This window comes from Halichoerus grypus, chromosome 12 (genome assembly GCF_964656455.1).
Source record: "Halichoerus grypus chromosome 12, mHalGry1.hap1.1, whole genome shotgun sequence".
Lineage (NCBI taxonomy): Eukaryota > Metazoa > Chordata > Mammalia > Carnivora > Phocidae > Halichoerus > Halichoerus grypus.
Window position 1 is genome coordinate 29,870,617 of NC_135723.1, and position 25,442 is coordinate 29,896,058.

A 25,442-nucleotide genomic window follows, 5' to 3' on the forward strand; every position below is an offset into this window, starting at 1 on the left:
TACAAACTGATTCACAAGTTTTTTTAAAAAAACTTACATCTCCATAACATAAAATTATATAAATACATACCTGAGCATATTACATGTGTCAGTAGTTTTTAAACAACAGAAGAAGGTGCCAAGAAAATGGTTAACAACATAAGCAGATTTAATAACCTTGAGTATCTAACTTGGTTAGAATGAGGTTGCTTTTGCTTTTATTTAATACAACATTTCATTTACATAAACACATATACATACCCATACACACACACCTATACATATATACACATAATACTTAATGTTTTAGTTTTGCTTAAATTTTATATTTTTGTATAAGACCTTGATGCTGTCAAACACCATTGTTCCTAACAAAGATAAAGATTTTGGAATGCAACATCCTAAATTTGTTAGGATTTATGATTAAATGAGAACAGGAATAAAACTTAGGAGACTATTAAAATAATTCAGGCAAAAGATCATGAAGGTCTGAATCATGGTGTTGGCAGTGAGAATGGAAAGAAGGGAAATTTTAAGAAAACTTGATGAACTAAGTGGAAACAGAGAGCAGAGGAAAGTGATAATAATAGCAGCTAACATTTATGCAGGGATAACTAAGAAACAGACACTATCCTAAAGTGTGAATTCACTGATTTATTTAATCCTCACAGTAACCTATTCAATATTCTTATTACCCCATTTTATAGATGTGGAAACTAAGAGAGATAAAATAAGGTGTCCAAAGCTATAAGCCAATAAAGTGACAAAGTCAGGATGGGAACCCATGTCGACTAAGCCCAAGATACATGTCCTGTATTGCATTAGAGATGACTATTGTACGAAATTTAGGTTATTCATTGGATCATGGTAACAGAAATAAAGAAAAGAGGTTAAGAAGTTCAGTAAAGAAAATAAAATACTAAAAACCCCTGTTTTATTTTACACATTTGTGTTAAATATGCAGAAGGCCAGAAAGATATGTAGATTAGAAAACAAGAGAAGGAGGTTTTGTCCGAGAGGATATAACAGATTATGACCAAAGCAACTGATTATATCATTGTCTGAATAATGGTGTACCGGTGTTGTGAACATTGAGTATAAATTACCAAAATTTCAAAAGTTGGATGAAAAAATATCCTGAAACACAACACAAATGAATTGGCCCTAGAGAAATATCTACCAAAGGTGGCTGGTGAACCAGAAGTATTTCATTTGCTACAGGTAAATAGAAACCACTGTGGTGATCACAGACACAAACCAGATTATGCCCCACTGCACAGGAAACGACATCAACTACAACAAAACATCAGCATATGAGATGTACAATAGGCTGATTTTGTTTTGTTTTGTTTAAGATGCCTGACCTAGAGATCTAGGCTGGATACATGGACAAATGAAACTAAGAGTCTCTGGAAATACAGAGTACAGTCAAGGGTAGAGGAGGCACAAAAAATTTCAGTAGAAGTAAAAAAAAGATATAAAAGAGCTAGAATAATGAGTTTCAATTATTATAAGTTTTCACCTTTAGATGATAGTAAACTTTTTAAAAAGATTTTATTTATTTATTTATTTGAGAGAGTGAGAGAGCATGAGTGGGTGAGGGGCAGAGGTTAGAGGGAGAAGCAACGGGAAGCCCTAGGCAGAACTGGATCCCAGAACCCCTGGGATTATGACCCAAGCCCAAGGCACATACCCAACTGACTGAGCTACCCAGGCACGCCAATAGTAAACTTTTCTATGAAGCTGATAATACTGTTGGAGATCCACTGATTATATTTTAGTAGGGAAATGATTATTTCCCCCTAAAATTCCCTAGATTTGTTTTTATACCACCACAGAAATATCCTCAGGAAGAGTTATAAGCACTCAAGCTCTACCTGTATAGAGATACAATCAAAAGACCAATACATTTAAGAAGGAAGAATGTATTTTCACATCTATTCGCCAGTTTAAAAAATATATATATATATATAAAACTCAGGGAATTATTATTCCAGGAAGGTTGGAATTTCCCTCTACAGGAAAATATCCACAACTGAAAGATGTAATGCAATAAATAAATACATGATTAAGAGAAAAATAAGACTGCACATCTGCTTCCTGGTAGAATTATGATGAATACATTGGGAAATGTTGCTTTTGGTTTCTATTATTAAAGGTGACCACATCAAGAAAGCATGATATTGTGTAAAAATGTTATCTTTCTTTGTTCACATCCACATGATAAATGGACAGTGGCAACACTTTAGGTGAGTCTATACCTCCTACAAAGAGCTATAAACAACAAACCCATAGCTTCACTGCAGAATGTTAACATGAATATTTTTGATGAGGACATTTATTTTGGATTAAAGTCTACCCCATAGTTGAACGGCTTGACAGCATTTTGTGCCAGAGCTGCTTATTTAACAAATGTGGAAAAGGATGCATGTCTGCTCACATAGTCTATCCATTACTTAGCATTTTGGGGTGGGGGATGAGTACAGTCAGACGCCAGTCCCACCACAAGGGCTTCATCCTTTCTACAAGCTACTCAGAACAAACTGCACAAGGAATAATCAACAGCAAATACTACTTAACTTCTAATGCTATTTAAGTATGATCTATTTGTTTTTAATTTTAAAATAGTGGAGATACTACTAAAAGTCTCTCTTTACAGGTGAGTTATAGAATGTGCATGAGCATGAGTTGCCTTCAAATAAATCCCCAAATAAATCTATCTCTTCTTTAAACCTAAAGAAGTTATCCTAAAACTGATAGAAAACAACAAAAGTCGAGGGTAAACTCAAAAAGAAAAAGAAAGCAAATCAAAGACTCACACTTTTCAAGTTGTCTCAAGAATCTTCCTGAATGTCTGAAACCAGTGAGAGCACTGCAAGAACACTTCAGACATTCATCCCGTACAAAAATCATTCATTCACTTAATACTTGGTGAACATCTTCCATGTATTTATTAGCACCATAGTGATAACATGGTGATCAAGACCTATTCCAGCCCTCATCAAGCTTACATTATTAATAGAGGACACAGACTAGAAACCAAGCAATTTCAAGGGAAGAGCGTTTCAACTGGGAGAGTTTGACTCTGCATGTGATTTCCTGTTATTTACTGTTGTAAAAACTCTATGAGACACTAAGGTTTCCCTCTTTTGCCTCAGTGCTTTGATTCTTTCATAATAATTTTTTGAAAATTTATTTAATAAGTTTCCAAAACTTTATTATCACCTTATCTCTACCATCTAACATATTAGTCTTATAGATACACACATATATAAAAGGCATCCTATGTATAATATAAAGTATATGTAATCATACACAGAATACATGTAATATGTAAGTAATATATATATATACTAAAGGAGTAACATGTTGCATGACATATATATGCACAATATAGAGATTTTAGAGAAGGAAAAATAATTTTCCCTTTATCCTTCTAGGTCCTTGTCTGAGACCACCCTGTAATAAAATGACGCATAAACAGGAGAAAAACCAACAAAAGTTTAATAACTTGTGTACCTCTTGTATAGAAGGGAGATACCCAGGAAAATGGAGTAACTCCCCAGAGGACCCATGCCACCACCTTAAATATTATCTCCCCATAAAGATAAAAGAAAGATGTTGCCAAAGGGGGCAGGTAAGGGAGGTTACCAGGAAAAGCACAGTGAATAAGGGTATGGTTGTTATGCAGATTTAAGTCTAAGACTTCTCCATTGATAAGAAGTTCCCTAGAGATTTAGTCATTGTCTCTTCCAAGTACAGAGAGGGAGACACCTGCACAAATGGAGATTTCCCTTCTAAAAATAAATTTCTCAGTCGCCTGGGTGGCTCAGTTGGCTGGGCGACTGCCTTTGGCTCCGGTCATGATCCTGGAGTCCCGGGATTGAGTCCCACATCGGGCTCCCTGCTCAGCAGGGAGTCTGCTTCTCCCTCTGACTCTCCTCCCTCTCATGCTCTCTATCATGCTCTCTCTCAATAAATAAATAAATAAATAAATTTCTCTTACAAAAGGATAACTTCTAGATTTTCAGAGCTTCTCCTGAATCTGCTATTTCTTAAAAATAATCAAGTCAGGATAATCCTTACACCAAAGCAGCATATTCTGGGTGATATATTTTGCTCCCCTTCAGATATATACACATACATATGTATATGTAGCGGTGTGTATACATAGATATATAGTTAGAAAATTCTATTATGTTAATAAAAGGTACATATTTATAAGTATACTCTTATTTTTTGATAATGAAAAGTAGCTAGGTAGAGACTAGATCAAGGGCAGCACTATAGCTTTGGAGATCATAAGCAGAATAAGAGTCTTAGGTTATCAGATAAGAAAATAATTTGTTCTCTTTTGGAAATGGTCATCATTATGTGACTACTAATCATCACCTTGGCTAGGTCTAATTGTCAGTTCTGGTAGAACACATTATACTTCTTTTCTAAATTATTTGTCAATTATTTGTAAGAAGTAGGATGCTTTCCCTGATAGGAGTGAAGAGACTTCAGTTATAATCTCAGCTTTGTGACTACTCAGTTGTATGCATCCAAGCACACTACAATTACTATTACAGACACGGAATATGAATTTCTCAAGCCAGGGGCTATCCTCCCCAAACATTCAACACTGGTCTTAGAATACGGAAGTTGTTCTTTCATGTTTAAGGAAGGAAAGAAAGGAGTGAGAAGGGGAAGGAAGAAGAGAAGATAAAGAGGAAGGGGAGAGAGAATTCATATTACTTCATCCTCAATCTTCCCTATAAAATTAAGAAATTGGACTAGACATTCTCTGTTTTTTTAATTCTGAAATATCATGAATCTATGAGACAAATGAGACAAAAAAGTATTTTATTATTTATTATTGCTATTTTTTTAATAGAGAGATTTTCAATTAAACATTCTGAGATTAACCATTTATCAGGGTTACACTCTGATTATTTCCAAGGCTGGAATTAAAACAAACAAACAAACAAACAAAATCCCACAGGTACTAGTTTGGTTAAATAAGTTTTAACAAAACACACCATGTTGGAGAAAATGCAAAATTCTGTACTGGATATGCACAAATTCAATATATTTAGACTGTAATACAGAATTTTAGGAATACTGTTTTCTGAACACTAATAGGTTGTCTGTTACTCTCACACAATATTTTTTGTTAATATTATTCTGAATGCAGATAATTAAAGCCAAAATGAACTGATAGTAAAGAGGCAAATAGTGTATTTGGCACATTTTCCTAGCTTATTAACTTAATAGTACATAAGGCTATAAAAACCTCATCCTAGCATCTAACATTTTTTTAATTAAATAACTACTGCTATCTTATGAGACTTATTTTAGATTCTTTGATTGAGAAGAGACAATCAAAGACTTCCTGATACTTTCTAACTAAAACAGAAAAAGAACAGCTTAAGTATGGAATTTCATTATTTAAACAAAATACTATTTTGCTGATGCTACATTTATGACTTGGGATCTTATTTTGGGCTCTCTCAACTCTGATTTTTTTCTTTCATTTGCAATTAAAAATCAACAAAGATCGATTGCTAAGCTGGATGTCACAGATGTGGACAAAGTCTCTATCTACCCTAAGGAGCTGCTAGTTGGCTAGGCAAATAAAATGTATCCATATAAACTAATATTAAATTAAAATAATTTATTATAAAATGTGAATCTGTGTGACGGTGAAAATAAGTTACTGAACTTATTTATGTTTTGTGAATTGTTACCCTGATAAAGAAGGTGAGATTTGAATTAGCTTTTGAAAAATGGACAGGATACTAAGAGATTAAAAAAAAAAAAAACAAGAAAAAAAGACAAAAGGAAGGAACTCTATTCAGGATGATCAGCATGAGCAACACTGGACACCAAATACTAAACATATGTGACAACAAAATAAGGATTTACTATTTTACTTCACAAACTATTTAGGTAAGATTGTCATAGGTTCTACTACCAGTTTCATGATATCTGCTTTAAAGTTGCTCTCTACACAAGCTCTCCATCCTCTGTATCTAAAGATTATTTCAGTGGGGCGCCTGGGTGGCTCAGTCTGTTAAGTGTCCGACTCTTGATTTTGGGTCAGGTCATGATCTCATATTTGTGAGATCGAGTCCCATGTTGGGCTGCGCACTGGGCATGGAGCCTGCTTAAGATTCTATCACTCTCCCTCTGCCCCTCCTCACTGCCCTGGCTCTTACTCACTCGCTCCCTCTTTCTCTAAAAAAAAATAAATAAATAAAAATAAAATAATGTTTAAAAATTATTTCAGGAACCTAAAATATCCAGCTTCCTTTAGCAGGAAAAAATTCATTAGGTATTCTATATCCTGTTGGAATCAAGTCTGACCTCAGACCTTCTATGTGGGAAGATATTACTTGTTCCTTTGTGAATTCTGGAAATAACATACATTCATTTCAAAAAGTGTAACATCAATGAGAAAGTTTGAAGGTTAACACATCTAGGTCCTGAGAAAAATATAAAACAGTTCTAAGTCAAACTGAGCACCACTTTCTTGTTATAATAAAATGCTTTGAATAAATAGGGCAACACCATGAAATATACAAATAACAAACAAAATACACAAATTACAAAAAGTAAGAGTCTGATATAATAGTCTCATATTTCTCTGGTACCTTTATTTTCTCTTCTCATCACCACTGTGTTAGTTCTATGAAGAGTCTCTTAATTGGTCTCCTCGAAAACTATTCCTAGGTTTATCTTCCTAAAACACCAAATCTTGGGTTATTTCATAGTTCAAAAACTTTCTGGGGCTCCTGATTGCCTATGAAATAAAATCCAAGGCATTTCAAGACTTTTGCAACCAACAGAATAGCTTACTGTATATTGGTGAAAAGAAATCAAACTATTAGTGTTGTTTTTTAAAATAACAACAGTGTCAGGCACTGGGAGAGGTTCTTTACCTACTTTTTCTCATTTAATACTCACATGTGTTTTGAACACAAAACTCGGTGTGTTTACTCCAATTCAATATGAGTATACCAAAGCTGATCTAGTTAAATAACTAACCAAATTTTCCCAAATAATAAATTGTGACTTCCAAGTACACTTCTTTTCCACCACAATATAGTGTAAACACTTGTGTGTACAAAATCACAACCACAGTGGAAGAAAGCACATGGTGACATCATAATAAGAGTTTAAACTGCTTGCTCAGTAGATGGTCAATAGACTTAAATTAGGACCTACTGGAAAAAGCACTAGCAGAGTGACCAAGACCAGGAGGGAGTTCAGGGTTAATAATTTATGTGTCTTTCCCATTTAAATAATAACTGAAATGAGGAAAGTGAATGGATCAGTGAGAAGAGTCTGCAGAAAGAAAAGACAGAACTGTAGGCAAAGTGCAATTAATGGGAGGAAGAGAAAGGGGAACCATGACCGAGCGGAAGAAGGAGCGGTCAGATACAATCCAGGAACTAGAGGGACCCCCAAATAACAAGCTGCAGAGTAGCTCAAGGGTTTTCCCACCTTCCCTACCTGTCTTCAATCCTGGGCTACAGTCCTGAAAAAAGAATCATTACCTTAACTCAGATCCCTCTTTTTCTAGTGACCCTGGAACTACCTGGAAAACCCACTACTAGTCTGGCTGGTCCCTATGAATGGTACCTAAAAGTAATGATCTGATAAAGAAACCTTTCTTGCCCCAGCAAAATATATAGAAAAGTAATGTAAATTATTGCCTTTATTTAAAATTCAATCAAAAGACAAACCAGCAGATTTGTAAATATTCATTCACTAAAGTAATTAAAAAACACTAGGAATAAGAGTAAAGTTAAAAAATAAAACAAACTAAATTGACTCTTGATTCTATTCTTTAAAATTGTTCCTTCTCTTGATTTGCTCTAACAAAATTATCCTTAAGAAGTCATAGAATAGAAAATGCCACATTCTAAAGGTATATATACTGAGAGAGTGATAGATATAGAGAGAAAGTGACTGGCTTTATGATTATTTAGCAAATATTTAGAAATTATTTCAAATAAATCCTATTTATCTGATCTCTGAAACATTTTATTTCTTGTGAAATAGAATACGGTTTTATAAATTATTATTGATACAAGATATATAATTAATATAAGATACATAATTTATAAATTATTATTAATATATCGATGAAGATTCCTATACAAAAGTGACAATTAAGGGAATAGACTAATATGAAACAGTACCAAGAAAGGCATTAGACAAGTATTTTCCCATAAAACATATTCAGTTTCACTTCCACTTGTGCAGAAGCTGAAGTGACCTTTAAGTTCAATTTCTGGAAACTATCATTGATTAACATACTTGCTGTTCCTATTAGTTATATTCCAGAGAGCTGCCAAGTAGATGAGGCAACATGAGACAAAGATGCTCTTTCCATGTTAGATTGCTTACAGCGAGATGTGGGAGTTACTTATTTATCTCTGGGCTCTTCCTAAACTTCCTCCTTGAGAGAGATAAGGGCTTAGCTTCCCTTAGTGAACTTCATCCCTAAGTGCCGTACTGCAGGTTTCTGCAAGGTCCCCTGGAGTCCAAAATTTAGGGAGTAGGGATCCTGGGCTCTCTTAGTAGTTAGATAGCTCAAGTAGGGCAAGTTCAGCACCGGTATGTGGTCTGGAAAGGGTCTGGTCCCTGGGCATGAGACCGAAATTCAGGAGAATGTTGCAGGGCTGATTTCCAGCCCCTCTAGTGGTGGGCAGTGAATTAGGTCACTTTGTTTCCCTTCACTCCTTACAAAGGGGACTAAAATTGGATATTCTGAAACTGGAGCATAGTGAGAGCATTCATTGAAACATTTCAAGAGCAATACCTCATTAGGAGAAATATAGGGATAAGCTAGTGGAAGTAAGCTGTGAGCAAGGGGATCAAATCGGCAGCAGGCCCATATTAGAGGGCTAAAGAAATACCTATGCATTGGGTAAAAGAAAGGAGGAAGGGGGAGGAAAGCTGTGTTGAGCAAATCTGTATTGCTTACTTGGGGATGGAGCACAGCAAGGATGTATGAAATGTTACAAATCCAGCAGTAGACAGCTAAATGAGAAAGGTGGGATGCTAAGAAATAAGTCTGGAAATTTAGATGGGGTGCCTACGGATTTTATTACTTGCTGTTTAGCCTCTATAACTAGCTGTTTCTTCTGTGACAAAACTAGTATTGATGGGTTCCTTTGCCCTGGATTCTTCACATCCTTGTATCATGGTCTGTTGCAATTGCTGCCAAACTACAGTTTGCCCTTGAACAATGCAGGGGTTGGGGTGCTGATTTCCACACAGCTGAAAATCCTCATATAACTTTTGACTCTCCAAAAACTTCCCGGCTAATAGCCTACTGTTGACTGGAGGTCTTACCAATACCATAAACAGTCCATTAGCACACATTTTGTATGTTATATGTATTATATACTGTATTCTCATAATACAGTAAGCTAGAGGAAAGAAAATGTTAAGAAAATCATAAGGAAGAGAGAATACACTTATAGTACTATACTATACTTACTGATACTGTAAGTTACATCATCTCTTTATAAGATGAATCGTCTGTCAGCAGCTGCATCAATATTCTCTCATATGGTACAAAACACTGTAGATATTACAGTATTACTAACATTAGACATCAAAAATGAAAAGGTAATGTGAAAAAAATTCATATTTATTTACCGGTATAACAACTGATGCACTGATAATGAAGTAGCAGCTATATGATTGCTTTATGGCAGTCTAGTGTAATCAATATAATTATTCCATAGTAGCCTAGCCTATACACCAATGAATGAATTGTTATAAAATTTTTATGGCATACAGTATTACAGTCATTCATAATACAGTATTGGAAATGTTGTTACATTTTTTAAACCACTTACCTGTGATGATTGGTGAATACACAATTCCTCCGTTTACCAGAGAGAGAGGCATACTGTATGGTAATATAATTCTTTGAAAGCAAAGTTATGAACAGCAAGACAACTGACACATTATTAACTTTGTATTAAATATTACTCACTTTATGCACACGATGTTCTACGATGAATACAATGATAATGACACAGAAACATCTCCTACAGTTCTTGCCATACAGTTACTAGATTTTCAATAAAGATACACATGTCCACAACAGATAGGTTTATTAACTATACAGCATGATTATTTGCTGCTCATTAAGTGGAAGTGGATCATCATAAAGTTTTCATCCTTGGATCCTTATGCTGGGTAGACTGAAGAGGAGGAGGAGGAGGGGCAGTTGGTTTTGCTGTCTTAGTGTTGGCGGAGGTGGAAGAGGTAGAGGAGGTAGAAGGGGAGGCATGAAAGGCAGGCCAACTTGGTGTAACTCTATGGAAATACATCATAATTTCTGTCTGATTTTTTTTTTTTGCTTTTTCATTTCTGTAAGAAATTTCTGTTTCTATACAGTATCAATCCTTCTTCTGCTATTTGCTTTACTTTCAGTGCCCTTATCATAGAAGAGTCCATGCTGTAAAAGAAGTCAAAGGCAGTCTTGAATAATTGGACCTCTTCTGCCAGATTGCCTAATGTCAGCTTGTTTTCTGCACTACTTCTTCTGTGTCTTTTTTTCTCACCGGTCTGGCACAGGTACAAAAATACTCATCTTCATCAAGTTGTCTTCTGTTACTCTTCTGGTGTAGTGTCTATTAGCTCTTCAGTTTCTCCAAGATCCAAACATATCTTGAAGCCCTTCATCTCCCCCTCCCCCACCTTTTTTTTCCATATCCACAATTTCTTTCATGATTTCCTTGATTGGCTTTGTCATAAATCCTGTGAAGTCATGCACAACATCTGGACACAGTTTTTTTCCAGCAGGGATTTATTGTTTCAGGCTTGATGCCTTTCACAGTTCTTTTCTATAAGGATGGCATCTTCAATGGTATAATCCTCCCAGACTTTCATGATGTTCTCTATTTGGGTTATCTTCCATAATGTTGACAATCCCTTCATGAGGGTGTCATGTGTAATGAGCCTAAAAGTCCTTAAGAGCCCCTAATCTACAGGCTGAATTAGAGACATTATGTTTGGGGGCAAGTAGACCCCTTTGATGCCTTTGGTGTTAAGTTCATGGGGTGCTGGGTGGCTAGGGGAGTTGTCCAATATGAAAAGAACCTTAAAAGGCAGTCCCTTACTGACAAGGTACTTCCTGACTCAGGGACAAAGCATGGATAGAACCAATCCAGAGAAAGGGTTCTCGTCGTCCAGGCCTTGTTATACAACCAAAGACTGGCAGCTGGTGTTTATCTTTTCCCTTTGAAGGCTCAGGGGTTAGCAGCTTTATAGATAAGGACAGTCTTGATCATAATTCCAACTGCATTTGCACAAAACAGTAGAGTTAGTTTATCCTTTCTTGCCTTAAATCCTGGTGCTCACTTCTCTTCCTTACTAACAAATGCCCTTTATGGCACTTTTTCCTGGAATAAGCACTTTCATCTGCATTAAAAACCTGTTCAGGCAGATATCCGTTCTCCTCAATTTTTGTACTGGCGTCTGAGAACTCAAGTGCTGCCTCTTGGTTGGCGGAAGCTGCTTCTCTTCTTCTTATCTTGACATTTTTTAAGCCGAACCTCTTTCTGAAATTATGAAATCATCCTCTGTGGCATTACGTTTTCCAGCTCTAGATCCTTCACCTTCTTTTTGCTTTAAGCTGTCATATAATGACTTTACTTTCTCTCAAATCCTATTAGAGTCTATAGGTAAGCCTTTCTTACAGCAACTCTGCACCTACATAAAAGCCATATTTTCTTTTTTTTGCTACATTTTCAATAAGAGTTAAAAAAAAAAAAAACACTGTTCTGCAAAAAGTGGAAGGTTTTTTTGCACTTGCTGGTATGGCTGCAATGATGGCCACAATTAACTTCCTTTTCTTTTTCCTACAATGGTCCTACACTGGATTCATTGATCTTGAAATACCGGCAACCACAGCTACAGACCTCAATCTACGGTACATATCCAGCATTTCAACTTTTTCTTGTAACATCATGACTTTTCTCTGCTTCCTGTGGGTACTTCCAGCATCACTAACCTTCAAATGTTTCCCATGGTTTTATTTAAGGTTTACGGTATTGCACTAAACACAATGAATACGCGAGAACCACAAGAGGTGGTTTTTTACTATGATACGAAATTTACTGAGGAGACAAACTGTTCACATGGAGATGATCAGTGTCACACCGTGTTTTTAGTGGATACTCCCAACACTTGAGCTCACTGCAATAGCAACAGGATGTGGCTACAAAACTGTTTCAGTAGTACAGTATATATTATAGTTCATTTTCTGCAGTTATGATTTAATACTGTATCTTTACGTTTGTTTACATTTCTCTCGAGTATGAACGGCACCATGATAAATTGATACATTTTAACTTTTCTAGTAGATTTGTGTATATTTTATGGTAAATGATAAAATAAACTAGTATCTACATATATTTTATGCATTCACGACATAACTTCTTAATTTTTTGACTATTCTATGCTATATGAGCTTTTTCACATTGTTGTAAACCTCTGAAAAATGTTCCGATATAACTTGTTGAAAAGAAATGTGCATATAAGCGGACCTGTGCCGTTCAAACCCATGTTGTTCAAGGGTCAACTGTACGTCTCTTTAAATGCACTTCTGTGCAAAATAAGGAGGTGGTAATAGTCAATCCTAAAATGTCTTTCTATTATGCAAGAACAAAACAGTGAGGTCACCAAAGGACTGTACTTTGAATGAGATGAAGGGAATTCAGCAGATAAAGAACAAGAAGGCAACTAGAACAGTTTGTAGATGGTGTGAGAATCTGACCTGATGTGCAATTTGCATAACCTGAGTAAGGATAAAGAAGAGATAATACTCACAGATATTGCAATGTGCTGTACAGCATTTGATTTTCCTACATTAACCCATTTAATCCTCACAATGCCCCTATGAGGTTAGCACTTTCATGAACCCCCAGCTGAAATTCGGGAAACAGGTATAGAAAGGTCGAGTCACTTGTCTGAATCACACCACTCAGATGTGACAGAACTCAGACCTGAACCCAGGCTGTCTGCTTGCACAGGGCAGAGTCTCAACGATGGCACCACATTCTCTCCCACACTTTAAAAGCCCCGGTTTAAAGTTACACTAATCAAAGACTCTGAAACTTTCAGCTACCAGAGAAACCTCCTTTATAAGTGGCGTACTGAGCAATGAAGGCCAATCCACAAGCACTGAAGTGGTATGGTGCAATAACTGAGACCCAAGAGAAAACTCGGGACTCGAGATGACACTTGGGGCATAAGCACCACAGAGAGAAAAACAGAAGTTAAGGAAGAAGATGACATAATTTTTAAAAAGGCCAGGCTCTAGACCAACAGTATGAATAGAACTTCTGTTTATTGTATTTAAGATCCTAAAGAAATCTGATGTGACCCATAATGATCATCAATTCTTTTATGATTGTCCACTTGAGGGGAGCCATGTTTTTCATCTTTCATCAGTGACTCTCACGATGCCCAGTGCAGGCGCTGGATAAATACTTTGCAAGAGATGGAAGTAGAAGGAGAGTTAGGATGGCTCAAAAGTAATATGGATACGTGTGAAATAACCTTTGTGATGAAAGAAGGTACACGTGAAATGAACTTTATGATGAACTGCATATCTAAAGCAGTGACAAGAGGAAAAAACAGAGGCAATGGGTTCTGAATGGAATAATTTCAAGTATCAGAGATGGTGTACCTATTACACACAAAACTTGGTGATATGCTATGGGAACATGAACGATGTCACAGTAACAACCATTTGATTCTTATCCTTGAGAAACTTAGTCTTGTGATCCTAGAAGTAAGAGAGAGGGTAATAATTACTGGGGACTGGAAAAGATCTTAAGGACAAGGGGGTGGAATTTGAATGAAAAGCACTTTCTCAGGCAAGAGTTAGGGAACGCATGTGAAGGTGGTAAGGAGAATGGGCAACAGTGAGGGGCCAGGAGAGGTGGTAGCAGTAAAAGGCAAAATTCTTCCAAGTGAAAGGAGAGATCAGTGCAGCCAAAGCCCCATGAGGAAGGAGTAGAGAGAACGTAGGCCCATGGGGTTGATTCTGTCTTGTCCTGCTTATTAATTTGGGGCATTTACAATACTTTTTGGTTTTGCTTGTCCTAATACATTATGTACTTAGAGCACAAACATTTTCAACACTGCATGTACACAATAAAGGAAAAAAGGGAAATTCTACATCTTCATTTTTGATTATTGGACATAACCAAGGGTCACAAACATATAGAAAGGACAACTGTTGGCTGTCACGGAGGTGATGGTTGTGTGACTGATAAATATTAGGGAAAAGCAGATCTGAATGCAATTGTTGTTTTTAATAAATTTCAAGTGAAAGTGCACAGGATATGAAATGACCACTCACTATACTCTAATAACTTTAGAAATATGAGTCCAAAGTACCATTTCTTGGCATATGAAAAGGCCTCTGTGATAGTGACACAACAAAAGGGCTCTAAACAGTCAATATCTCAAGACAGGGGGTAGGGTGGAGTGAGGAATCCATAATATCTCAGCCCAAGTTCTCTGAAGGGTTTATTGAGTGCACATGTGTATGCAGAGCATTTCTCTTCTATGCAAGTCACTCCTGCCAAAAACTTGCCCTTTTTAAAACCTGAACAATGAACAGTCCCTGCCAAACCTCATCACAGCACAGTCTAAGACAACAATCCCCACAGCTCTGTGAAATGAAATGTTATTCTCTCATCTGTATTTCCAGCACAAATGCTTTTGAACAGCTACTTTACAGGTGATAAAAGTCTTAACTTCAAAAGTTGATTTGTATTAACTTCCCACTTTAATATCATAAATAATATCTTACATGATTTCATCATGCAAGTACTTCTGCAGACAGACTAGTCTGGCTTTAACTTTCTACCATCCAGTTTGGAGAGCAACTTGTAACACTAATTCAATTATAATAAGGGACATACATGAAACTACAAGACAGACGCTAGTGGGGCCAAAAGAGTGAATTCTGAATCAGAATATATGTCAATGATAAAATTAATAAGCACACAATTGCACCATTTAAAGATTTTATCATCTGACACTGAGTCAAATCTCAAAATTGATAAGGTTTGAGATGATTATTTTCATTTATGAAGATTTTTTAAAAGGTACTCTAGTTATGTATTCACAAGTCATCGATTACTTGAAAATACATTGATAGGAAGTGAAAAAGGAGAAGACAGGATAGTCTCTGGTATGCATTTTAAAAGATTTTGGTCAGAGTATTAGATTTCTCCATTCCTCTTTCTGACTAGGTTAAATTACCATAGGCAGGATCTCTCTTTTTTAAAAAATGTATTCAATTATTTTGTGTAACAAAAATGAAAACCCTGAATCTAAGATTCTACTGAGAACCCAGAGCATATTAGTCATATTGATCTGGGTCTTTCTCAGATGCTTTCATCATTTCAGGAAATTCAGTGGGGTCATACCAAAAAAGAGGGCTTTTAGTCACATATTCTGGGATTGGTTTCCATGACTTTTCCTGAACAAGTTCTTCAAATGTGTTTTTTATGCTATGACTCATACAAACTAGAAACAGAAAAAAAAAAAAAAAGCAGAGCTAAACTTTTCAACAATTGCCACAGTAGAACACAAATTCAGCAGAAACTATAGTTAACTATAAAGCACAGAGTCAGATAACTCTTAAATAATTATAAATATGAGGTAACACTCAAAAATTAGACACCAGTATAAAAGCTTAGATAAGAAAGGTAACATGACAGGACTTTCAGTCCAACTGTAAGAAGAGCTTACTCCAAGAGAGTGAAACTCAGATTTTTTTAAAAATAGAAACAATTTGGAACACAGGGAAGAGAAGAAATAATGTGTGATTTATAGAGAGGGAAAAATGAGAAACACTACACACACACACACACACACACACACACACACACACATATAAAGGGAAACGGCAACCTGTGTATCCTCCCTATTCTACATTGGCCGGAACACAGGTGAGTCTCAGCTTCTGGGAGTTTTTTTGGGACATAGAGGCCTCCTAAGTATATTTATAATTTTCAAAATAGTAATGATATGTGTATTATATATATAATATTTGATAGGGAATAATATTTAACATACTTAATGCAGTAGATGAACTTGAGATTCAAAGAGGGGTAAAAAGAATAAATAGTCATTGAGCCATTCTGGCAAGAATTTTGGAAGCATAATCATCATCTAGAACTGAAGACATCTGGCACGGGTGATGGATCTTGTCAATATCAATAAAATAGCAAGGGCAGAAGTAGAAAAAAGTTTGCCTTTTCTTTTAATATCTAAGATTGATTTATAGGACGTGACTAATACACAACTTTCTTTGCACGAAAACCTATAATAATGGTAATCTGAATGTTTTTTAGTAATCCAAATATTACATTTCCTTTCAAAAAAGTAATTATAAGAAGAGCAACTCATTCAAAATATGTGTTTACCATAATAAGATGCATAATATTTAGTATCAAAAAAAAGGCAAAATAGTAGTACTTTGAACTAGGGGACTAAATTAAGCATTTAACTGAATGACATTAGCCTTGCTGACCAGAGAATGGTTCGCTTCTTATACGTTTTCTCACCATGCTTAATCTATATGCTTTCAAATACAAGTTTTAAAAATAGACTTTATTTTTAGAACGGTTTGGGATGTACAAAAACATTGAGAAGATAGTACAGAGTCCCCCTAAACCCACACCCTACAGTAGTTTCAGCTATTATTTTTATATCTTATGGACATTTGTTATAATTAATGAACCAATACTGATATATTATTATTAACTAAAGCCCATAGTTTATTCTGATTTCCTTAATGTTTACCTAACGCTCTTTTTCTTTTCATGGATCCCATCCAGGATATCACATTACATTTAGTCCCTGTCTCTTTGGCTTCCTTCCTCCTGCCTGTGACAAATTCTCCGACTTTCTTTGGTTTTGACGATCATGACAGGTTTGAGGAGTACCGGTTAGGTATATTGTAGATTGCCCCCCCCTTGGAATTTGTCTGATGTTTTTCTCATGGTTCTATTGGGGTTATGAGGTTTTGGGAGAGAGACTGCAAAAGTGTCCTTTTTATCCCATCCTATCAAGAGCACATTCTATCACCTATGAACTTTAGGCACTAAGCGTCACATATAAAATTTATTTTTCAAATAAATTTCACGTTTAGTAAGTAAATAAATTTCATTTTTAAGCTAAGAATTAACATACGTTTGTAGGTTTATGAATGAAGTTTTACTAACACTTCTCTATGCTTATCTATATTTTCCAGTTTTTCAGTAAGGATCAGGAACTATATCTGTGATGAAAATCATTACTATAAAAATATGATTTACAAAAAAAAAATGTGCCCCTTTCAACAAGAAAACTCAAATTAGTATCAATTTCTATAGACCCAGTATTTAGCATTACAAGTAAACAAAGAATTCTGGGATTTCCAAATATCTGTCTTTGAAATGAAGTGTTATATTTCAAAATTGAGAGTGTTTCTCCAAATAAGAATAGTATTCATTTTAGAAAATACTTCTTTCTTTCACAGAACAATCAATTCAGATATGAAGAGCAAACATTTATCCAAAAGTGACAATAATAACAAATACCAAAACCCAAGAATTCCTGAATTTCACGTGGTACAGACTGGCCTTTACGATAAGGGTAAGAAACAAAAAGTGGGAGTAAGAGTCTCACTGATTTTGTATGTTCTATCACAGAAAACCAGACTATTTAAATACAATTTGAAATTATACATCATCAGGCATGGGTTCAACTGTCAACATAATATGTAAAAAAAGCCTTCTGTGGAACTATTTAAGCAACTCATTTCCGAACCAAATATGACATCAAAATACTTAAACGCTGTCTAAGATATGCAAAAGATTAACTGAAAAGGAGACCTAGTAAAATGCATAATTAATATAGAAAAAATAAATCAGACATTTATCTGATGGTAGATTAATAATGTCACCTTCATATACCTACACCATTTATTTTCCATGAAAGAGTACTATATTTCTTTTTAAGACTCTCAGTACTTTAGACATTTTTGCTTATTTTATTGACTTTATTCTTAGCAGTAATATTACCATTTAATGATGCTTAATTCTATTTAATTAGAAAAATATAGCAAATGTTTCCATTTTTCCTGTGATTTGCTAGTAAAACCCACTAATAGAAAACATTATTAACCACCAGTTTTAAAAATATAAAATTTGAAGTTATTACATTAAATGACCTATAGAAGAAAAAAAGAACATAAATTATTCCTAATTTCTGAAGAAGACACCACATCTTAAAAAGATGATAGATTCAGACTCTGAATCTATCGCACTCTTCTAGGAACCCTTGGTCACTTAATTCTCAGTTTATTTTATGCATTTCTGTAGGAGGGTAATACTTGTATTTTATCGAGCTTTGCAAAAGAATGAACAAACTGTCTAAATTCACCAGTGAAAGATTAGTCAATTTGTTAAAGGTACCCTGGTCTGTGACTATTAGAAATTACTAAATATTATTAACATGGAAATAAAGATATTAATGAAGATAGGTTAAAAGTTATTAAAATCACTTAAAGTCTAAGTATGAATAGTATGCTTCATTACATAGGTTAGCTTCTTTAAGTACTTAACTATTTATCTGTTTTTTAATAATTTATATTTATAATTGTCTATTATTTAAGTATATCTCATTATTATGAAATTTCAAAATCATTTCAAAGGCATTACATTTGCTTATCAGTGTATTTCCTGTTTATAGTGAATTTTGCTTTAGCTATATCCTTCTTTCTAACTATTACTTAGGTACTTAAAGTTAAGGTGAACTAATATGGACACAGATGATGTAGATTCTCATGTGTTAACTGGGTCCTTTTAAAAAATACAAGAAATTTAAAAATAAAAGAATTACTTCTTTGTAGCATGCAACAATTTACAAAGTTCTTATATACCTATTTCACACGATTATTACACCATTTCTGTATGATATGCATTATGATAAAACACTCAGCATTTCACCACTTTTTTCTATGAAAGGGTAAAACTCAGCTATAAGAGAAAACTTTCCTTCCTAAAATCTCAGAAAAAGTAAGGTATAACACCAAAGATCTTTAATCTGATCTTTTATAGACAAAAAGTGATTCAAAATCACTGTATTAAATGTTTAGTTAATGAATTAGACTTCAGTATGTGTTAAGCATCTAGAATATGTTTAGCATTGTACTAACCTGAAGGTATAAAAAGTTAAAGACCAATTCTTTCCTTCAAGCTTCTTATGATCTAGTCAGGGATCATAAACAACAAAAATAAAGAAAAAAATAAATTATTGGAAACTCAGAATATTGGCTGAAAGGTATGATGTGATATAAAAAGAAAGGGATTTTGGCCAAGGTTTCCTGGGTTAGTAGAGTATTTTTTTTAACCAAATTTTGAGGTCGGAAGAAATGTGATTAACAAGTTTTGCCCATGGTCAATCATTATTATTGCTATTACTACTTATTTCACAAATGTGGATATTTCTTTTTTCTTTCAAGGAATATGTTACTCACTATTGAAAAACTTACTATTTTATTGGGGTAATCTGTATAGCTCCAGGTATTTATGGAAAGAATAATAATTTTTCAAAATAGTGCTATGATTACTCTTATTCATTAAATAAATCATTTATTAATTGACAAGAGTGCTTCCCAAAGAACATATATCAGCACACCATTATATTTTCCAGACAGAACAGTAAAGTTGAGAGTCACATTTGTTTTTCTCAAAATAATGAACCTGTAACTAACAACTTGAAGACATACTAATATTTATTAAATCAGCACCAATTGGAATGTTTTCCTCTTGAAACTGAAAATCTGATATTCCAAATACTTAAAAATGGGGATGGCTTAATCCACTAACTCTGCACGAGCAGTATACAAACACTGGTGGACAGAGATACTTGCCAATTCCACAAGACATCATCAGAAACATCTTCAGGTCTGTGGTAAACATTTCTTCGGTTAACAAATGCCCATGTAGAATGAGAACACAGTATGAAGAATAAAAAGGAGGTACCCTGAAACTTCCTGCCTCAGTTTAACTCCAGCCCCAAACAATGTATTTCCTACTTTTGGAAAAGAAACGATGTGAGAGTTATTCAGCTTCATGACTCAAGTTCAAACCTATAGTTGATCTGTTAGCCTGTCTTTGGAAACAGTACATGTGCTTACTCTGCCTTGTAATTGTTTATATTCCTGACCTTCCTTGCCACCAAAAATAATTCCCACCCCCATGCTTACCAGCCCTACACACACACACAGAGATTAAAAATTCAATTTATCTTTGTGCATTTTTTCCATGCAAAAATATATAAAGCAAATTCATTAACTAAGATGTACCTATAAAGGCAGTTCTGCAAGAAGGCAAAATAAAATCCACATAACTATTTCTCTACCTTTTACCCTTAGTTTCTGCTGCTATTGATTATGGTTTCCTGATAATTCCAAAACATTTTGCACTGCCAGATACTTTTCCTTGACCTCCCTCTCTCAGAGAGTCATTGGGAAGGTAAAAGGAGTCACATTGTTAGTTCTCCTAAATGGATGGACAACAGATTTTACAAAGGTGAACCAGTGGTGCCAAAACATGAAATGACTTTTTAGGTCATGAAGGCAATAAATAGACTAAGGAAAACGTCATTAACCTCAGGAAATTTTCTCAATATAGCCATGGGATTACTATTTGACAAAATATGTTTCTTTTGTTTTCATTTTTCCTTTACAAATATGATTAAAGCCACTAAAATTCCTATAAGGTACAATAAGACCTGTGTAAATATAGATTATTAATATCACGTGTATATGATTCTCAGCCTACAGACTTGATGTGGCTTGTACCAACCCTCAATCATGGATTCCATTTAAATTCTTGGATGTTCTTCCATGGTAAATTATAATATACAGACGCAGTATCAAACTGACCTTAGAAAGGTCCTCTCTTTAAGTGGGGTCACAGAAAGCTTCCTGAAGGCCCTGAAGGGTGAGCCACCTTAAGGTAAAACAGTTCCGGTCTCAGCTCTGCCCCTTACTAGTTTATATTTGGACATATCAATTAACACCTTTATATTTCACTATTATCATTTCTAAAATGAGAATAACTGCTTTGTCTACTCCCCTAATCATCCATCCCATTTTTAAGGATGATCATTTGTTGTTAGTACTGCAAAAACCAAAATGGGACACCACCCATTTCTAACTCTCTGTGTCTTTGCTTTTTTCCATCTAAAAAATAAGGAGAATAATGACACTTTGTGTAGAACTGTTGGGAATCTTAATCGTGATAACGTATAAAGCACCTAGGATGCAGTAGAGTGTTTGATAAATGTCCCTTCCCTTCACCAATTTTCCATTTCATAAATGGGCAAATTCCATTTGAAATGTTGGCAGTCCAAAGCAGTACCGTTTCATTGTCTCTCAGCTACCTCTTGACCCTATTCTTATCTCTTCCCACATCACCTTCCTGTATTTCCTGGCCTTTCTCTTCCAAGGGCCAAGGTCTTTACCCATCTCCCTGACCTGGACCGTCACTTTGTAGCTTGTCAGCGATGCCTCCTCTGGCCAGTTCTAGCTGCTGGGAGGAGTCTCCACGATTCCAAGGCTGAACAGAATTAAAGCAACTCCTGCCTGGGACTGCTCACTTCCAACCCCAACCCTTCCTGCTCATCTCTTCGATGTCTGGCCTCGTAACTGCGGGAGAAGCGAAGGCATCACTGGAGTGATGACATGCGGCTCTCTCCCTTCCCACCCTTCACATTTTTCCTTCCACGTGCGGAACCCATAAGGCTCTGACCGCTCTCGCCCCGGCGGTTGCCATGGTTACACAACAGCAGCACCAGACCCAGGAGGGGGTCTCATCCCTTCTCTACTTCCCCATAACCCTTTCCTCTCCTCCCCATTCGGGCCTCCCCCACAAACCCAGTCAGGAAGAGAAGCTTTTGCGGCTAAACTTGAGACTTTAAGCCCCCCTTCCTTCGCTAGTGCAAACAGCACTGACAAACTAAGGAAGGGTGGGAGGGGCTTTGGTGGAGAAGAGTACTCGCTTCACTCCCGACTTAGGGCGAAAAGTTCGCCGACTTAACTCGGATCTCCGTAACCAGGAATTTGGGACCTCATTGGCCCCGGCTGTTGGGCGCGCGGCTCGCGTCCAGTCCCTTGGATTCCAGCTCGCCGGCGACAGCGTAGCGTCTCCTCCTCCTGTCAAGTCCCTTCAGCGCTGGGACGGAAGCAGAGCAACTCAGCCCACGAGGCTGAACACAAGTCACCAGGGAAGGAGAATCTGCCAGTGCCGAAAACAGCCCTTGCGCTGCCAGGGCAGCCCGTTAACGCTTCGAGTCCGGGCGGGCTGGGAAGGGGTCGGGAGGGGACACCCGGGGCCGGGGGTCGGGGAGGGGGTAGATCCACTGCGTTAAATTCCCAGCAGGAGTCAAATCCGGGCCTTTCCCGCGCGAGCCAAGCCGAGGCTACCAAGGGATGCCCCGCTCCAGCAGCAGTGCGTTTTGCAATAACCACATTTCCCAGACAGCCGGCTTCGTGGCTGGTGTCTGACTCCAACCTTACCCTCGGGGTCTAGAAGGATGCACGTTTCCATCAGAGGAGCGTCGCGATTCCTTCGCGAGGAAAAAGGCGTCGCCCATCCCTCCCGCAAAGCACCACAACAGAAACAACCGCTACGGTCTCCTCGTCCCCTCCCCCAGCCCGCGGGAAAAGGAGGGAGCGAAGGGCGCAGATACCCTTGGTCAAGTCCTCCCCAGAAGGTCCCCACCATCGCGTCTCCCAATGAACCTGCAGCCGGCGGAAGCCACAGAGCACGTTCAAACGCGCTCTCCTGCCGCCTTGGCCGCGGAGGGAGCGAGGAACAGAGTGAAGTTCCCGGGCGCGTCTCAAGAGGAAAACTTTGCTCGGTTTTGGCGGCGGGCGGCTTGGGCTGAGGAGGCGCCCGCGGCGGCAGCGGGGAGGTGGGACTGCGCCCCCGCCGCCACGCTGTCCCCGGCGCAGCGAGCACAGGCCGTCCGCTCCTAAGCGCACTGATTTCCAGTCTGTTCCCCCGCGCGCCCACCCCACGGGCGCTCCGCTCCGGAGCGTTTTCTTCGTCCCCGGACGGTTCCTTATCTCCTAGGGCTGCGCATCCTCACTTCGGACCCACAGCCAGCCCCCAAATTCAGTCACCCCGCTTAACTCTGCGGTCCCCAGCGCGCCCTCCCACTGGGGTAGCAGGTGACCAGACGCCAGCCTTACCTGCCGCGAACTCTTCTCCCCCTCTCTCTGGGCCAGATGTCCTTTCAGGAAGAGAGGAAGGGGATGCAGGCTGTGGGCGTGCGCGGCGGCGACCCGGGGCACCGGCGCGAGCTCCTCTGAGAGGCAGCCCTGGCTGAGCCGCGGAGCCGCCGGCGGCCCTGACGGAGCGCCGAGGCTGCGGCCGCAGAGGCCAGACGGGGAGGCAGGGGGCGCTGCTGGCTCCGGAGCGCCGAGACGGGACAGGCGGGGAGCCAGGCACCAGCTGGAGCTTTGGGGAGGCGAGTGTGGCGAGGAAAGGCACGCTCCGAGCGGGAGGGCGGCTTTTAAGTTTGTGGTGTGACCGCAGCAGCTGTCCTGGGAGAGACTCAGTCTTTCTAAAAAGGGGATGCTCAGAACGCCGGGGATTACCTCTCCCCTTCCGATCTCCTCCCCCAGCCCTCGGCCCCCCTTTCCTCTGCGCACGCCAGTCCTCCCCAGCGTGCCGAAGTCCATCCCTGCCGGCGCGCAGGCTGTCAGCAGCGTGGATTAAATGTAGCTCCGGCCACGCTGAGGCATGTTTTTCCGGGCTGGCCATCCTGTGCACTCTGTCTGTGCGGCAGCCTCGGACGTTTGCGCCCGCCCGCGCCGGGCTGACTTTGGGACCTATGTATTCTATACCATACAGTCTGTAAGGACCCCCCGCGGAAGAAACCGGACAAATAATGTCCAAAACACCAAGCCTCAAAAAGAGTACCTGTGTTCCAGTATTAAAACCCCGGGCCACTGGCCTTGAAAGAGCAGGCATTAGGATGAGCCATGGAAAACAAATCTCCATTAAGGGGCTAGCACGAGGAAGGACCAAGTAGAGGGGGAGGGGGAAATGGGGGGGGGCAGAAAACCCCCCAGGATGTAAATCTTCTTTCCTCTTTACCTTATACCAGGCCAACAGGGATATGTCATATATTTCTGTCAGGAGTTTTCCTTTATAGATTTGTACACACCTTGGTCGTGCAATAGGAAACTGAAGTTATGGGGACCAGGGATGAATCCACATTTTGTGGAGCCTGGAACTTAGACAATTTGAAGGTGGGATCCTCTTTAAGAAAAACAATGCAGAAATAGCTTAATTTCTACAGATCTTACAAAAACGACTATGTGAATTTATTGTCAGGCAGCCCTCAGGGTCATGGAAAGGGCAAGTGATGAGTCCCGAAGCTTGGGCCTCATTAGCTGCGCGGTAAATCCTTCTGTGATTGGTACTCTAGGTCTGGAGTCGCACACCTTGCACTTATTAGTCCCAAACATAAAGCTGACTTGAGGGTAGAGCCAGAGGGAAAAAAAGCAGCCACAGGGTTCTGCATTTGTCAGCTTGATTTAAGAGCACAGCTTGTAAGGTCCCAGGGTTCCTTTGGCAAATGACAAGTGGTGTTTTAGTTTGGGGGTAGTGAGCAGTCAATGGCAACAAAGGGAGAACTGGAAGGTGGGAGGAGACTCTTCATTCAGTGTGTCCTCTGCTGCAGAGAGCTGAGGGCCACCAAAGCTAAATGAGTCATTTCAAGTTGCAGATGGTTAGTGGCGGAGCCAGGCTCAGGAGGGACTCAAGTTTCCTAACTCTGACCAAGGTTCTTTCCTGTGTCTCATGCTGCCCCATTTCTGTAACCTTGGTTTTGACTTTCCACTAACCAACCCCATAATTTTCCTCTTTAGATGCAGGAAAATTTAAGTCCCTACAGACTATTCTGACCTATAGCAACTTTTTTTTTTTTTTTAATGCTTTGTATTTAATGTTATAACACTCATTTTGTAACTAACCATATCCTTGGTGTGTTTATTGCATTTTTCTATATATTTTATATTATTTTATCTGTTTATGCCATTGCCCCTCAATCCAAATTCCAACCTTGTTGTAAGGACAATATACCTCTCTTTCTCCCACAGCACAACTTAGGGCTTTGCACGTAGGAGGTTCATGATAAGTAGTTTTTGACTTTTAAAAACTCTCTACTTATTAATTGTCTAATAATTTTGTTAGTTTATTGGCCAGAATATTGTGTTTAACTAGAATTGTGGTTAACTGGATTTTCCCTTTTTCCCTCCTGTCAAAATCCTATCTTAGTATACTCAAGCCAAAGAGCATCTCCCTTTGCTACTATTTCCACCTTTTCCATGAAGCCCCTACAGAATTAATCATTCC

The 25,442-nt window shown here is 38.1% G+C and overlaps 1 protein-coding gene across 2 annotated transcripts in view; it reads right to left on the reverse strand.

Moving 5' to 3' along the window:
- Positions 1-23,678, reverse strand: part of SEMA3D (semaphorin 3D) — a 196,043-nt gene extending 172,365 nt beyond the window's left edge. Inside the window, exon 1 of one of the 2 annotated variants that reach the window (XM_036105527.2) lies at positions 23,270-23,678. The gene's annotated coding sequence lies outside the window, so the exon portion shown is untranslated. Of the gene's footprint in view, positions 1-22,591; positions 22,695-23,269 lie in introns of those variants that run through there. The other variant, XM_036105526.2, reaches the window with a different exon arrangement.
- Positions 23,679-25,442: the final 1,764 nt, after the last annotated feature.